This window comes from Typopeltis vanoorti, chromosome 4 (genome assembly GCF_054136105.1).
Source record: "Typopeltis vanoorti isolate ZY-2024b chromosome 4, IOZ_Tvanoo_1.0, whole genome shotgun sequence".
Lineage (NCBI taxonomy): Eukaryota > Metazoa > Arthropoda > Arachnida > Uropygi > Thelyphonidae > Typopeltis > Typopeltis vanoorti.
The window spans coordinates 118095744-118112361 of NC_143552.1; the positions used below are offsets into that span (position 1 = coordinate 118095744).

Here is a 16618-nt window from a genome sequence, read left to right on the forward strand (position 1 = left end):
AATTTAATCAAATAGCTAAACTTATTTTTCACGCTAGGTAATTGTAAAATTTTACTGAATATTATAAATTTCTAGATATACCAGCTGCATTTAGGTGTCCCATATCACTGTTAATAGTGGTACACAATGTGTTGTGTAATGTCCAAATATAAGCACTGATAGTTATATCAAACTATAGGCTAGTTTGTACTTCTTCTGTGGTTAAGATTTTTTGAGAAATTGATAAGAAATAGGGTGGATGAAGGCAATATATTATTTATTCAGGCCAGCTTGGATTTGTTAAGAGATGCTCTTGTGTTAGTAATATATTTGCCTTTTACAATAAAGTAACAAGAGCAGTGGATGAGAGTAAGGATATACTGTCTTTTTTTTTTTTTTACAAACCTATTTGACAGGAATGCCTTTGCAAAAAAAAAAAAAAGAAAATCCCAAATTGTCACATGACAATTTAGTTTTTAAGTTGCAACCTATGAGTTTGGATATAAAGTTAATGGAATGAATTAGTAACTGGCTTTCTGATAGATATCTGAGAGTTGTATATGGAGGAGCAGTTGAAAGTAGAAGGTTACAAGTGGAGTTCCATAGAGTTTAGTACTGAGACCATTGCTGTTTAGTCTATGTCAATGGTAAATGGTAGTGTCACTGGACTACAGGGAGATATTACAGACAGGCAAATTGGCTCCAGTACACATGCAATTTCAGACAAAAATACCATTAGTGGCAGTAGATGATGTTGTGTGTAGCTGGATTGAGGCATAGTACGTAATGACGTTGTGTAGATGGAGATTTAAAGTAATGTGGAGTATCCTCCTGTAATGAGACTCCTTATAATAATGATAATAATACTCAGTTGTTTGCAAATGATAATGTGAGGCTTATTAGTGTTATTAGTAATAGTGCCAATGTTTGTTTTGGCTTTTCAAGAGGATTTGAATAAAATCTCTTAGTAAGATTTTATTCAAATCTCTACTAAGAGATTTGCCTATTTTTCAACTGGAAAAATAGGCAAATGAATGGGGATGGCAATTTAATGCAATCTAAACGTAAGGTTTTATAGCAGACAAAAATTTCTTCTAATAAATGACAATTAAAAGCATTTAAGTTTGATTTCAAGTTGGAACTAATTACATAGCTTACTCTTATTCTTAGCTCATACCTAATACGAGATATATAAAGTTTCAGTAGGACAGTTTTATAAGATATCTTTCATAGTCTAATTGCATAATATATACATATATATATATATACACACACATACAGTATGTTGACAAAAGTATTTGGACACCTAGTTGTGGTCAAAAAATGTATTTTGATTACATTTCTAGTACTGAGTGGGACCACCTTTGGTCTGAATGACAGCAACTAACCTTCTGGGCATGCTTTCAACCAATTTCTGATGTATTGCAACAGGAATGTTCTTCCATCCCTCACACAAAGCTACCCTCATTGCTGATGGCAGCCATTGTGGTCTAGAGAAAATTTGGCATTCTAATTTTTAACAAAGATGTTTAATGGGATTGAGATCTGGACTCTGAACCAGCCAGTCCAATACTTCTTTGTTGTTTTGTGGAAACCAGTCTCGGACACACAGTGCAGTATGGCATGGAGCATTGTCATGTGAAACATGCTAGGGTCGCTGCCAAAGTACTTCCACAGCATCAGATGCATGAAGTTGTCCAGAATGTCCAGGTAGCCATCAGATGTCATGGTTTTTGGCACATCCACCAATGGACCAAGTCCCTCCAACAGAAACACTCCCACACCATTACCGAACCTCCACCATACTTGACAGTTGGAATGATGCAGTCCTACTAGAACTGTTCCTCATGTAATCTTCAGATCCAAATACAATCATCAGAGTGAAACAATCATGCTTCCAAACAATTTTTTGAAAGCATGATTCATCATTCCACAAAATCCTTTTCCAGTCATCTATGGTTCAAGAACAGTGTGAAAAACATCAGTCCAAACTTGTTTGGCAATTGGGGGAGGGGGTGCGGCTTGTTCACAGCTGTTGTAGTAATCTAAGGCATGCAACTTTCTGCAGACAATTCTAGTGCTGACATATGTCCCTTCAGCAATTTCCATTGACTGCGAGGTCTGTCACTGATGACATGAAGGATGCTTGAACATTCCAAGACAGATCTTGTCGATCTCGGTCTGTAAGTGGCCTCCCGGGGCATTTTCCTGCTGTGGAAGCACCATCAACTTTCCATTCATCAACTATGAATGACATAACAACAGTGGATTTCAGTATACTGAGATGGGTAGCAATGTCACAGACAGAAAGATCACTGATGTGATACTCAGCTACCATCCCATGTTGGAAGTCTGTCAGTTCAGCTGAACATGGCATCTTGACATCAAGTACAGTGCAAAACATGCAGCACATCCCATGTTTTATTACCAGACTTATGTAGACACTCCCTGAATTTGCATTTGGTGGAATCTGAAATTTGCATAAGCACATAAGGTGTCCAAATACTTTTACTCACATAGTATATATATAAATTCTGTTATATTGTTTTACAATAGCAGCATCCTTTTTATGCCTTTTATATAATTTATAACTTTGAATTCTTTTTTTTTTCTTTTTTTTTCTGATAGTTGAATCACTTCAAGTTTACTGCTATGTCACCATACTCTCAGAGAGAAAGAGATAATATACAAAATCAGAATGAAGAGTGACATTAAACATAAAATCCATTAGTGTGAAAATGAAAGGGAGAAAATAGTTCTGTCCGAAAAAGCAATAATGTAAATTCAGCATATCAAAAAAAAAAAAAAATGCTGAAATTACACTTTCTTTTGTTTAATCCAGGTGAGTATTTAAATAATTGGAAGCTCTTATTAAGATTTTCCTTAAAATCACTTGCATTCCAGCATTAGAAGAATGCTACGCTTCAGGGCAGTTGTATGAAGTGCAGTACAATTTCAGCCCGTGTTTTACCAGGATAGTATATCAATAAAAGAGAATTTTTGTGATGACAATATGCTGATTTTATGCAGTTACCCTTTCAAGAGGTATAAGAGTAACTAAAATTGCTAAATGGAATAAGTTCTTTGTATACTCCTTTAATGTAAATTAAAAATGTCAAGAAATTATATTCTTGTTTAATCCTTTACCCAAGTGTAAGAAAAGAAAGTTTGAGCATAAAGTTTCTTCATGACTAGACTACTTGTATATGGAAGCTGATGACATCATATTAATTGCCGTAGTATCCCATAATGCAAAGCACATAACCTTTCAGGTATACACTGTGAAGGACCAGTTTAATCATCAGTTGCATGAAGAGTACAAAGAGCAAACCAGGAAGGCAACTCATTTGGTAAAGACAGCAAAAGTGCAGTATGAGAATAAATTATCCCAAGCTAAGAAAAATCTTAGTGAGTTCTTTTGATATGTGGTAAGTAGAAGAAAAATAATTGTGGAAGAATGATGTTAGTTGATGACATAGCAGATTGGTAACCAATACAAAAGATATAGTTGAAGTATTCAGTGAGCAGCTTATCAGCGTATTTCATCCTCATGATGCAACATCGTGAGAAGCTGGAGTGTAGAGGATATAGTGGAGAAGTGACTGATGGTGGATGAACAGAAAATATAAGATGAATTAAGTGAATTCGATTTAATTAGGCAGTAGGAATTGACAACATATTGCACATAAATTAAAGATACCAAGAAATTATATACTTGGTGTAATCCTTTATCCAAGTGTAGGCAAACAAAGTTTGCACCTGAAATATAATCAGGACTAGGGCAACTCGCATATAGGAGCTAATGACTTCACATCACTTGCCTTAGTATCCCATAATGCAAAGCACATATCCTTACGGGTATATATAATGCTATGCATTATGGAAAAGGTCACTACCCAGACCAGTTTCGACCTTCATTGAGGTCTCTTCAGTGGGAGCCAGACCCAAAGGTCATACCAAGGTTGAGGTAAGACAGAAGTCATATTTTCATATACAAGTTGCCAAAAGGTGTCACACCTTATTATTAAAATACTGTGGATTAGAGATAGTTGTTGGAAGTTTATTATAATTTTATTATAATTGGAAGTTTGTTACAATTTATACTATTAATTAAAGATACCAAGAAATTATATACTTGGTTAATCCTTTATCAAAGTGTATGCAAACACAGTTTGCACCTGAAATATAATCAGGACTAGGACCTGGCTCCCACTGAAGAGACCTCAATAAAGGTCAAAACCGGTCTGGGTAGTGACCTTTCCCATAATGCATAGCATTATACATATCCGTAAGAACATGTGCTTTGCATTAGTTAGAGTTTTTAGTTAGATACTGTGTTTCTGGTGCAACATATGGTTTTGCTTGAGTCTGTACAGCGTGGTTTCTGTGAGTGGGGACATGTGATTCATTAGTTAGCACTTTTTTTTTTTTCCAGCTATCTCTAATTGCATTATTTATTGAGGAATATATTACACATACTCTAAAAGCCTTCTTACCTTAATCAGGGATACAATAAAACTACTTGTTTTTCTTGCATCTGCAGTATAATGGCTATTGGGGAGGTCGTGTTGTTAACCGCATGGAGAGAGTTACTATTCGCCTCGACGTGACCACGTTTAAACATTTTTTGTGTATGAGGCATATGCAACACTTTTTAATGTCTTTTTTTTTTGTAAAGTAAAATCAGAGGTATCAGTTATATGCGAGGGCAAGTTATTTTTGAGTAAATATGGTAAGCATTTCGCCGACAAGTTGACATCCTTCTGCTGCTTTCCTTGCTCAGCTAACTTTGATAGTGAGTTACAATGCTTAAATATTTTTCTCACTACTGTTTTTTTTTTCAAACCAACATAATGAAAATCAATTTAATATTACAATAATCAATTTTACACTGAATAACATTATAAATTTATACATAAATAAACATTATAAATAAAATGAAATATTATTTATAAAATTAGAAATAATTATTTATAAAATATTATAAATAAATATATATGTTATAAATAAATAAATTAATTAAGTTAGATTAATTTTCTATTAATTTTTCCCTATTAAAAACTGCCCGGCACTTCAGCAAATCGATTGGTAAATTTTTGGCACGCGCCGGCATGCCAGCAACTCGATTTGCAAATTTTTGGCATGCGCACATAAAAAGGTTCGTTGGCAACTCGTTGCAAAGGTGGACCAAGATCTCATCACTCCTTGTCTCAATATCTCCCATAATGCAAAGCACATCTCCTTGTGGACATGTATACTGCTACGCATTAAGGGAAGGGGCCACTACCCAGACCGGTTTTGACCTTTATTGAGGTCTCGTCAGTGGGAGGCAAACCCAGAGTGGTGATACTAAGGCAGAAGCAATGGAGAGGTCATTGCTTCTGCCTTAGTATCACCACTCTGGGTCCACCTTTGCTACGAGTTGCCAAGGGATGTACCACCTTACCTCAGTCCTGAAGATTTTTTCAGGTGCAAACTTTGTTTGCTTACACTTGGATGAAGGATTAAACTAAATTTATTATAGTCTAACCAAGTGCAAAATAAACTTCCAACATTTTCTATAAATCCAGAGTAATTTAATAATAAGGTTGTACACTGGTTGTCAACTCGTATAGGTAAATATGACCTCTCCATAGCTTCTGCCTCCCACTGATGAGACCTCAATAAAGGTCGAAACCGGTCTGGGTAGTGGCCCTTCCCTTAATACATAGCAGTATACATGTCTAGAAGGAGAGGTGCTTTGCATTATGGGAGATACTGAGACAAGGAGTAATGAGAGCTTGGGCCACCTTTGCTACGAGTTTCCAACGGATGTACCACCTTACCTCAGTCCTGAAGATATTTTCAGGCGCAAACTTTGTTTGCTTACACTTGGATAAAGGATTAAACTAAACTAATCTCTTGTACTAATAAAAGGTGAATATATAGTCCCCTGAATAGAGTTTATGTTCTCTTAAGTAGTGCAAGCCACAGAAACTTCTATCTTGAAGGTTATATTTTCATAAGCTCTGTGGTAAGTTTTGAAACTTTTGTTTCTTTATTTTGGCAATAAAAAAATGGATGGATTCATAATATACTCCAATTCAATAATATATATATATATATATATATGTATATGTATATATATATATATATATGTATATCAGGGGTGAATATTCTGGGTGTTGCTAGTGTGCGGTGCACATCCTCGAAATATCAGTATCACCGATAATGTATTATATTTTTGCATTTATTCCCATTAAAGACTCCCCTAATTGTTTGCAGACTTCACGTGATTCCTAAAATTAAATATACTAATGCTTCATGAAGAGGACACTTTTTGACATGTAAGCATTGCATCACTTTTGTGTTAATAGCACGGTGTGCTTTCAGAAAACATACACCTTTGAGCTCTTTGAAAAGATGTAAAGAGGACACAGAGGGTCAAATTCTTAGCTTTCTAGTATTTTTAAACCTCTCAGAAGGTGAGGCTAGGTGACCTCAGAGACAATAGCACCTTATTGTGATTGACACAATAATCAATCACAATAGCTGTGAATGATTATTGTGTCAACCAATCCAATTGAACGTTGTCATTTGTCATGAGTTGGTGTTTTGTTTTCTGAGTTTCATCTGTTTAGCATGCATGAAGTGTGAACTGATGTGGTAGGCAAGTTTTTTTTTATATAATATAGACATAGACAAGGTTTTAATATATAATTTTCCATACATTTATAACTTTTTTGTTCATATTTACAATTGGAAACAGTAAGATGAAAAGCCAAACTGCTATTTTTATCCCCTTTACTTAATTGGAAACAGTGTTGACGATGTACTGAATGTCCCGTTTTCTGCCAGAACTTTTGTGGATTGTATGACCGAACTAGAGGGAGGTAAACCTCATCCTCCTCCTCTTCCAAATTTACAGAGCATGCATAAAGATGCAAAAACTGAGTACATGAGACACTTCTATTTCACAATACAGTAGAATGGTTAACTGGATGTGAAGTGCGGTCACGACTTTTTTTGTTGGCCTTGTTTATTATTCTCCAGAGAGAAAGGTGTTTGTAATAAGCATGGATATTCTGAACTTAACCATTTAACTGCAGCAGTCCAAAAACATGAGCACTCCCATCACATGTTCAATCATTTTTAAATCTCAAGATGTTTAGAAAATAAAGAATTGACGCTCTCATGTCATACATCGTATAGCCAATACAATTGTTAATGAGTCACTGCCTTTTTTTTTTTTTTTGATCACTTGTAGAATGTGTATAATGGTTAAATGACATTGCAGTCATATATATGTTCTATAAATGATGTAAATAAAGCATTAGTTTACGTTAGTTATGCAAAAGAAAAATTTAGAATAATTTTCGCAAATGTAAAAGTTCTTCTGAATAGCCTGGTTTAAGGGAATGCACCAAGCTATTTGGTCATCAATCTACAACATCAGTTCCCAACAGGTGGTACGCGTACCCCTGGGGGTACGTTCTGAGCCATTCAGGGGTACACGAAAAATTATCAGTAATGGCAGAAAAACAAGTAAAGTAAACAAAATGCAAAATGTTAGTTATGGAATAATAAATGTTAAGTTTGAATCACAGCTATTTTAAAAACAAGGGGTACAATTTATAGAAATGGGTTTAAAAGGGGTACATGAGTGGAAAAAGGTCAGGAACCACTGATCTACAACATTAAAAGTTTTTCCATCTCGTAAATAAGATTGTCACATTTACGGATAACTGTAATATTAATTAATGAATCACTTTTCACTGACTACAAACCTTTATATTTGTTTTTAACAAAGGGAACATCAGTGGTGCAGCCTCTCTCAGTGTATGCTACCTCAACATCACTAAATTGAATCATTTTAATCTTAGTAAAAAAAAAAAAAATCAACTAGCACCTTTTGTTCCCCAAATAGAGAGAGAGAGAGAGTAGGTGAGACCATTTTAGCCCTATCTAACTTTTGAAGACTTAGTGGGCAGTTCAATCTCCACTGGTAGCCAATCAGAGATAGCTGGCCCAAGATTATCACTAATTTAATCGACATACAGTGAAGAGATGACTAACAAATGCTGCCGCCTCATGGTCCCTAACTTAACAACATTTTTAATGTCTGAAACTAATGTGGGTTCTACAGTCAATTTTCTTGAGTTTACGGGACAAAAAACCCCAATTTCCAGGAGAAAAAACCTGCTTGCCTGTGCCAGAGATCGACTAATTTGGGAACCAGTAGAAAAAAATGCTTACAAAAATGTTCATCTTGTTGGCGACTAGATTTGAACCCAAGTCTTTCCTCGTTCAGTCAAGCGCCATGGAATGCAAATGCCACTTACAATGAGCCACCCAGGTTTAATGTAATGGGTTTACGCGTCTTCTTCTTTTTCACTGAAAGCATTAGTACCTTTACTTTGAATTTTATATGCCATGATTAACAATAATAAAAATAAATAATAGTTATAAACAGCTTACAGTGGATTTTTTTAAGGGGTATTCTTGTTTTAGTAATCCTGTTAACTTTTGCGATAAAGTAACAAGTGGTTGGTGAGGGCAATGCATACACTGTATTTTTATTTTTTATTTTTATTTTCTTCTAGATTTTGCAAAGGCATTTGATAGGATACCACATGATAAACTGATATTTAAGCTGCAACGTATGTGTTTAGATATTAAAGTTGGTGGAGTGGATTGGCAATTAGTTGTCTGATAGATATCAAAGTGTTGTGAATGCAGGGGCAATATTGGAGAAAAAGAAATCTATTAATGGAGTTCCACGGGGCTGGGATGGGACCACTACTTTACAACCTTTATATCAATGATATTGTCACTGAAATTCGAGGAGGCATTCAGTTGTTTGCAGATGATGTGAAGCTGGGGAAGATAATTGAGAGTAGTGCTGATCTAGTGACTCTTCAGGAGGATCTGAATAAGCTGACAATGTGGGCAGATGAAAGGGGGGAGTAGTTATCAGTTTAATGTTGCTAAATGTAAGATTTTGAATTTTGGGAACTGCAGATGGAATACTGCATATCTCTATGTGGAAGTATGCTGGAGGAAGTTGTGGAAGCATGAGATCTTGGGGGTGATGGGTTGATCTAAATTTGAAATTTAAGAGGCATGTTGCAAAGGTGATTAAGACAACTCAGAGGATTGCTGCAATATAAAGAGGAACATTACTCAGCAGAGATAAAATGGTAGTGATGATGGATACGTATCCGCTTCGTATCCATCATATATTTCAATGTAATATCAATGGTATTATAATTTTAATATGCACTTCGCATCCATGGAAACTTGGACGTATATATACGTCCTGGCCGGTAGCGTGGTTAAGACTTTTAAGCTCTTGAGAAATATTTGCCTTATGGATATGAGAGAGATTTTACAGATTGTGGAAAATAGAGACTCCTTCCACATCCAGAAAAAAAAGATTCCCAATTCCCTGAAAATTATGCAAGGAATTTGTGAATAAGAGGGTGAGAAGTTTTTACGTGGAGAGTTGGTGGGTGAGTAGAATGCATTGCCAGAGTATGTTGTGGATGAGTTTAAGCTTCAGTATGATAGATCTGTTACAATGCAGGAGAGATTTTCCATAAGTTTCTGGACTTTTGTGATATATGTATACTTATTTCACATTGTAATGTAATATACAGGAATCCCTCAATGAATGCACCTCTGATTAGTGCGTTTTCAATTAGTGTGTCATTTTTTTCTATACCCAAATTCGATTAGTGTACCTATATACATCTTTAAAATAAATGTTACAGATTTAAAAAATTTTCTATGTATCCATTTTTATGATAAACCCGTCAATCCCTAATACAGAGATGGATGGGTTTCATCCCTGAAGCATTTGCCTTTTATCTAGACTGCCAAAATAATATGGGATTTATTATCCCCTTAACTTAATTATATTGCCGGAAAAATAGCCTCTTGGCTCTTTATCGTAGTAATAATAATAATAATATATGGGTACACCGGTCTGGCAATTCGTTAGTACGAATTGTAAGTGTAAGTTTGGTTCACTTAAACCTTGGTATTTCAGGTCTACCTACTCACTGATGAGACCTCAATAAAGGTCGAAACCGGTGTGGGTAGTGACCTCTCCTCATAATGTAAAACAGTAATACATCTCCTAGGAGCTGTGTTTTACATTATGAGAAATATTAAGAATAGTGACGGAGCTTGCTCCACTTTTGACACGAGTTGCCATAGTGTTGTACTACCCAAGTGATGACTTACGCTTGAACTCGCCGATAGTTCTTCGGTAGGAAACTCTTAGATTTCGATCTCCGAGTTTCGTACTTGGCTGTAAAATAATACGGGATGTATTATCCCCTTAACTTATTTTACAAAGTTATTTTTTAATGGCATACTACACTATTTCCATGTACACTGTATTCCCAAAGTTACTGCCAAAATGTCGTCTGCTAATTACATAACATTTTACTGATCATATCTCGTGCCTCCTTTGCAATTGTTTTCTTTACTTTTTTTTTTATTTTAAAGTATTTTCCCAACCTTTCATCATGAGTAAAAGAATTAGTGAGCAAAAGAGTGGAAGTGTGAAAAGAATTTGAAAAGTAATCTCATTGGAAGAAAAACTTAAAATAATAATTAAAAAAAAAAAAAATGAACAACGCAAATCCAGAGCAAAGATAAGACAAGAACACAAAAATGGGTGAAAACTTAAAATAATAAAGAAAAATGAACAAGGTGAGCCCAGAGCAAAGATAGGACAAGAACACAAAAATGGGTAAGTCAACTATAAAGCAATTTTAAGCAAATCTGCTGAATACAAAGAGAAAGGTAAGGCTGCTTCAAGTTCATTATGTTATATTCATGTTTAATGCATGCATTCGAAATCAGAGTATTATAATGATTGAATTAGAGACATTTATTTCTTCATGGCTCGAAGATTGTAACCAAAAATGATCCCGCTAAGAACTGACCTGATTAAATCAAAAGCATTAAGTCTCTCTGCAACCTTGAAATCTTGAAGGGCTAACAATGATGGAAAAGAAGAATTCCACGTTAGTGCTGGGTGGTTTGAGCATTTCAAAAAGAGAAATAGCCGACATAGTGTTCTAATCACAGGCGAAGCTGCAAGTGCAGATAAGAAGGTGGCCGCAAATTATCCAGAGATTTTTGAAGAAAATTGTGGAAGAAGATGGCTCTTGTGACCAACAAATATTTAATGTCGATAAAACTGGCCTTTTTTTGTAAGTGAATGCCTTCCAAGACTTTTCTGGCCAAAGCAGAGAAATCTCAGCCTGGTTATAAAGTTGCAAAGTCGAATGAAATTACTGCTAACAATATTCAAGCCATTTGAAAGCACATTCTTCCACATTGTGCAAATGATTTTAGAGAATTTTCAAATGAATCTAAGTTAATTAAATCTCATTCTAAGAAATTTAGTGATTCTGACCTGCTAAATTTAGATGCACAGCGGGAAGATCCTGAAGAATATGAAGAAAATTTAATCACTGACAAGCCCAAAGAGATTTCACAGAAACAATTTGAAAATATTTTTCATATAATTGAAGTTTTTAAGCAGCAATGCTTAGAGGCTAACCCTGATGAAGAGAGAAGCAGTAAAATTTGCAGAATAGTAAAAGAGGCAATAGGGCCATACCGTCAGTCATATGAAAAAAAAAAGAAACAGAATGCCTGCCAAACTATGTTAGCTCAATTCTTTGTTAAGAAGTAGAATAAATTTTCTGCATATGTTTTTTTGTCTTTCAGTTTCATGGTTTTCCTTTAACTAGGCCCCTGCCCTAATTCTTTTATAAAAAAAATTAAGGGTCAAAAAAGAAATTTGAGGAGCGAATTATACTTTTTCTCATAGGTTATTGTATTCGATTAGTGGGTTTTTGATTAATGCGCCTGTTTTAAAGACGCATTAATCGAGGGATTAGTGTAATGTATATAATTTATGTAACTGTTAATGGTATTGACCTCTGTCCCTCTCCCTTGATGAGTCTTTGAGAATTGAAGTAATAATAATAATAAAATTGAAATATAAGTTGGAAAGGTTGTGCATGAAGAAATTACCTTATAAATAAATAAAAAAGGGCGGGGGAAGATTCTCGAAGCAGGGAGAAATATTTATCACAAACTGTAAACAAACAGTAGTTTTACTTGCTATATTTAGTCCGCTTCTAACGGAAAGACGTTTCTCTGAACTGTTTTATGACTAACTTCTTTTCGATCAGATGGAGAATTCTAGCTCCCCTCCTCTCCAAAAAGAAAATAAACTAATTTCTTTTGTACTGGCCCAGAAAAAAAATCATTTCAAATTTTAAAATGCAGTGCAATTGCACAATCACTAAATAATTAAAAAAACATACAGTAAGAATATTAACAATGCCTTAAAGATTTTTTTTTTCCTGTAAGAGTTAGAGGAAAAAATAAGATTGCTGATAATTTTAAAGATAACTAAAATGATAAATTATGGTCAATGAATCACAGGAGTATCAACATATTGTTTCGTTAGAGCTACCCGACTTCTTGTTCACTTTATTTCTGTAATATTTTCTTTTTTGCTATCACATCTGGCACTCAATTGCAGTCCTCCCCCAAGATCTCGGTATAAACAACCATGTTTTTTTTTTTGAGTAATCCCAATTTCTTTTTGCAAAAGAAATGCTGGTTTAACAATAATAATGTTATCAATATATAGCACACATGTATAGCTATTCAGCCAAGTAACTGCAAACGAAAGTTACATAGCAAACAAATCAATGTTCATCCTTACCTGACTGACTTATTTCACTAACTTGTGCTATATTACACTTAATATCATGAGAAACTTTGAGCGTTATGATAGAAACATTTTTCCATCGAGGCTAAGAGATATATCAGTATCCAGAGGTCGGAATGCTATGATTGTGCTGGTTTCAGAAGGGCGCCCCTGACATGATATTTTATGGAAATTTTCTGTTGCTTAAAAACATGCCGAAAGATGCACAAAATTAATCAGGAGAACCATGCAAATTATTTACAATAATCACAATAGGAAAACAGAAGAGTCATTTTTTCCATGCAGTTGAAATGACTGCAGAATGCTCTGTAAAGTTGACACTGGAATGAATCCATATGATCCATCATACGTTGGGTGAGGAGGGAAAATATCAAATTTAGAATTATGGTGCCTTTTTCAAAGAACAATAAAAATGTCACAAGGCAAGAAATTGTATAATAAATGTTTTTTTAATATTAGTCACTTCTGCATACAGAAGTCAACACAGTGTTTCAGCGTCATTTATAGATCCAAGAAATAGTCTTAATCCTGTCTCTCTTAAAGGCTGCTCCCGATTTCTCAAATTCATAGCTCTCCTTTAAGAGAGAGTTAAAGATTATTGGTGCTGGGAATGTAAATTGTGCTGCATTTTACTATTTTGCATGAGGTATCTGGAAAAGTAGACCATCTTCCCTGAGGGTACACTGTTGGTCACTGAGTCTAAAGCAATGTTTATTTCTTTGTAAGAACATAAATATGCTATAAAGGTATATATGCTTGACGTTGAGGAGGATTAAATTAGGTTGTTAACTGCAGTGTAATTAAAAATGAAGAAATTATTCTAATTCATACATTCAGTTTATGTAACTGGTGGTATCTAATAAAAGAACTTTTAAAGTTGATCATAGTGGCACTTGTAAGATTAGCAGCACTTGTAATGCTCTGATCTTACAAGCACTTTGTTCTTGTAAGATCAGAGTGCTACAAGTACCGCTAAGATCAGAGTAAGATCATTACATAAATACCACATTCATTACTTCCATTTGCTTTTACAGATGGAAGCACACATTGTTTATTTCTTTAAAGGATGGTTGTAGTTCAGCAATGAATTAGAACTACGGGTATTTTACAAGATATCTAAATTGCTTATACGGGGAGAACCACGGGAGATAGTGGTGGTAGAGTAAATCCAGTGTGCCAAACAAATCTCTTACATAATATATAATTAGTTGCTTGACTGAGTGTTAGAAACACACATTCCAAAATATGCAATGAGTGAAACAGTTCCAACATTAAGTTTTTAAAATATCACTGTTTGATGGAATGAATAGTGTTTTCTTCTAGAAGTCTGAATTTAACAACAATGAATGCTGGAATTTATATTAGCACAGCTTATAGAAAACTGCATAAATTGCCACTGATCCAAATGCATCATGTAATAAATAAAGCATTTCGTTTGTTTATTTGTTAATGCATACATGGGGGGGGGGGAACACTCCTCCAGGGCCACCCTGTGAGGGTGTGCAGATTGTGCCCCACACAAAAGCACCTGATCAAGAAGGGCACCATTTCATTTAAAATTTCATTTTAATTTGCAAATTTTATTTTATGGGGGCACTGAAATATAACATTGAACAAAAGCACCTGTTACACACTGGGTGGTCCTGCACTCTTCCATTCTAAACCTGTTTTATAGAAAACTGCAGAAACTGACAAAAGAAAAATTCTACACATCATTTAAAGAAACTGCTCAAAAGAACTTCAGAATTCTACTTTTATCTAGATTGCCAAGAACTTTTATTAGGGTTTTTCATATGATAAACCCGTCAATCCCTGAAACATGGGTTTTTCCTTGCCAGAAAACAAGCAAAACGGATAGAAAAACACATGCATTTAATTAAGACTGGTTGCTTTCGCCGTAATTCAGAACAACTCAACCCAGTCCCATTTTCCTTTAATGCATTGACATTGACAGCCTTGAGAAACTTAAATACAATCTTCCAAGCACTGTTCAGCTGAATAGCCACACTTGGATGATCGCATTCACTGCTCATCTTAATATAAAAACAGATGAACACGATTCAAATATCTTTAAGATTTTTACTTATGCTTATTTTATTACTTTTCGGGAGAACCTTTTAAACTTTTTTTTAACAAACTACACCAATCACCTCCTCAAACCAGAAATATACCCCATATGTATACACATCATTATTCTTAGCTTAATCCTCCCCTTGTCAATTGCAATTATTTGCTTTCAAGGACATACGAAGGATAAGGGCATATGGCACTTCTCTCCTTGAGAAATAGCAGAAACAGGTGTAAATAAGTGAAACAGATTCAAAGATTTTTATAAAGAATATTTTTTTTTTCAAGTTTAACAATTTTTTAAAATTTAAATTACTATATATTTTGTTATTATGTTGTATTAAGTATGTACTCTATAAAATTGTTTTCTAGACTGGTTTTTTTACCTCAACTAACAATAAGAAATACATTTTACGTTGCGATGCAGCACACACACACGAAGCTGAAACAAGAGTTTCACAAAACTATAAGTGCCCCCTACATATAAAAGTAAAAACAAAAATGGAACAAAATATCAAATATGATTTTATTGATATAAACACAACAAAAACAGAAAATAGGAAATATTTTAGGGATGCTTAAGGATCAGAGCTGTATAACTGAGAGAAGACCTCCACATAGCCTTTAAAGGAATGCGGAGAACCGACCAGATCTTCTGACCTAATGTCCAATCCCCACCTTCTCGTAGTACACACTGTTAGGTATCTACCTGGATACTGAACGAATGAGGCTGGGCTAGCAATTTGGGCTTTAACCAACCAAATGGTATTCTTCTTGGCTTAAACCACAATACACAATGGTGGTACAATATGACAGAATTTCATGCCTGCTGGGGTGGCGCCTGGTTAAAGAAGACCCCACGTTTTTGCCAGGGAACCAGGACGAACAGCATAAAGTCAGCTACTGGAACAAATCCTAAAGCACACCCCAATTCAACATCACCAGAGTTCTAGATTGGTACTATCAACATAAGAAGCCTGAATGGCAAAGAAATGGAGATAACTGGGGAATTAGATAAGTACCAGATTGACATAATAGGGGTGACATCTCTCTGAGCAATAAATGTAAAATGTTATATTCAGGCAATCAAAATCAAGGAAAAGAAGGAGTAGCCATAGTATTCAACACTAAATACGAGACTAATCTTGAATGGCAGAGAATTTCAAGTAGAGTGCACATGTGGGCAAATATCAGAATGGGTAACTGGACAATGAGACTTATTTTTGCCTATGGTCCCACAGAAGGTTCTACTAAAGTAGAAATGGAGAAATTTTTTGAGGCTTTAGAGAAAGCAACTGACAATAAAAAAAAGAAAAGTTGTTCCTTGTTGGGTATTTAAATAGCAGAGTAGGAAATGATTGTGAGACACAAAAATATATTGGGAAAATTTGGGGAAAAGAGCAGAGCTAATAATAATGGCAAATACCTGTTGAATTTCTGCTCAGGACATGGACTGGTTATTACTAACAACATGTTCCAACATAAAAATGTGCATAAATTCACATGGAGAGAAGAGGCAAGGAATAAGAAAAGTCTAATTGACTATGTTATTGTTGATAGTGATGTTTTCCCACTGGTGCAGGACACTAGAGTGTACAGAGGATTTGAAATTGGAAGTGATCACCATTTAGTCTTGAGCAGGATAAAATTGAATTTCATATTGAAAAGAAGAACATGTAAGAAAGTTTTAAGGCAAATAAAAGTTGAGCAACTCTCAGATGTGAACTGTAGACTAAAATACACAAATGTTATTCAAGAAGAAATGAAAGAGTTTGAGAACAGGAACCAAGCCTTGGAGATTCAGTGGCAAGCCTTGAAGAAAAC

General features: G+C 34.8%; 1 protein-coding gene across 1 annotated transcript in view; it reads left to right on the forward strand.

The window, feature by feature from the left end:
- Positions 1 to 16618, forward strand: part of LOC150107634 (uncharacterized) — a 276919-nt gene that overhangs the window by 91052 nt on the left and 169249 nt on the right. Inside the window, exon 4 of the mRNA XM_090392144.1 lies at positions 2608 to 2821. The gene's annotated coding sequence lies outside the window, so the exon portion shown is untranslated. The remainder of the gene's footprint in view (positions 1 to 2607; positions 2822 to 16618) is intronic.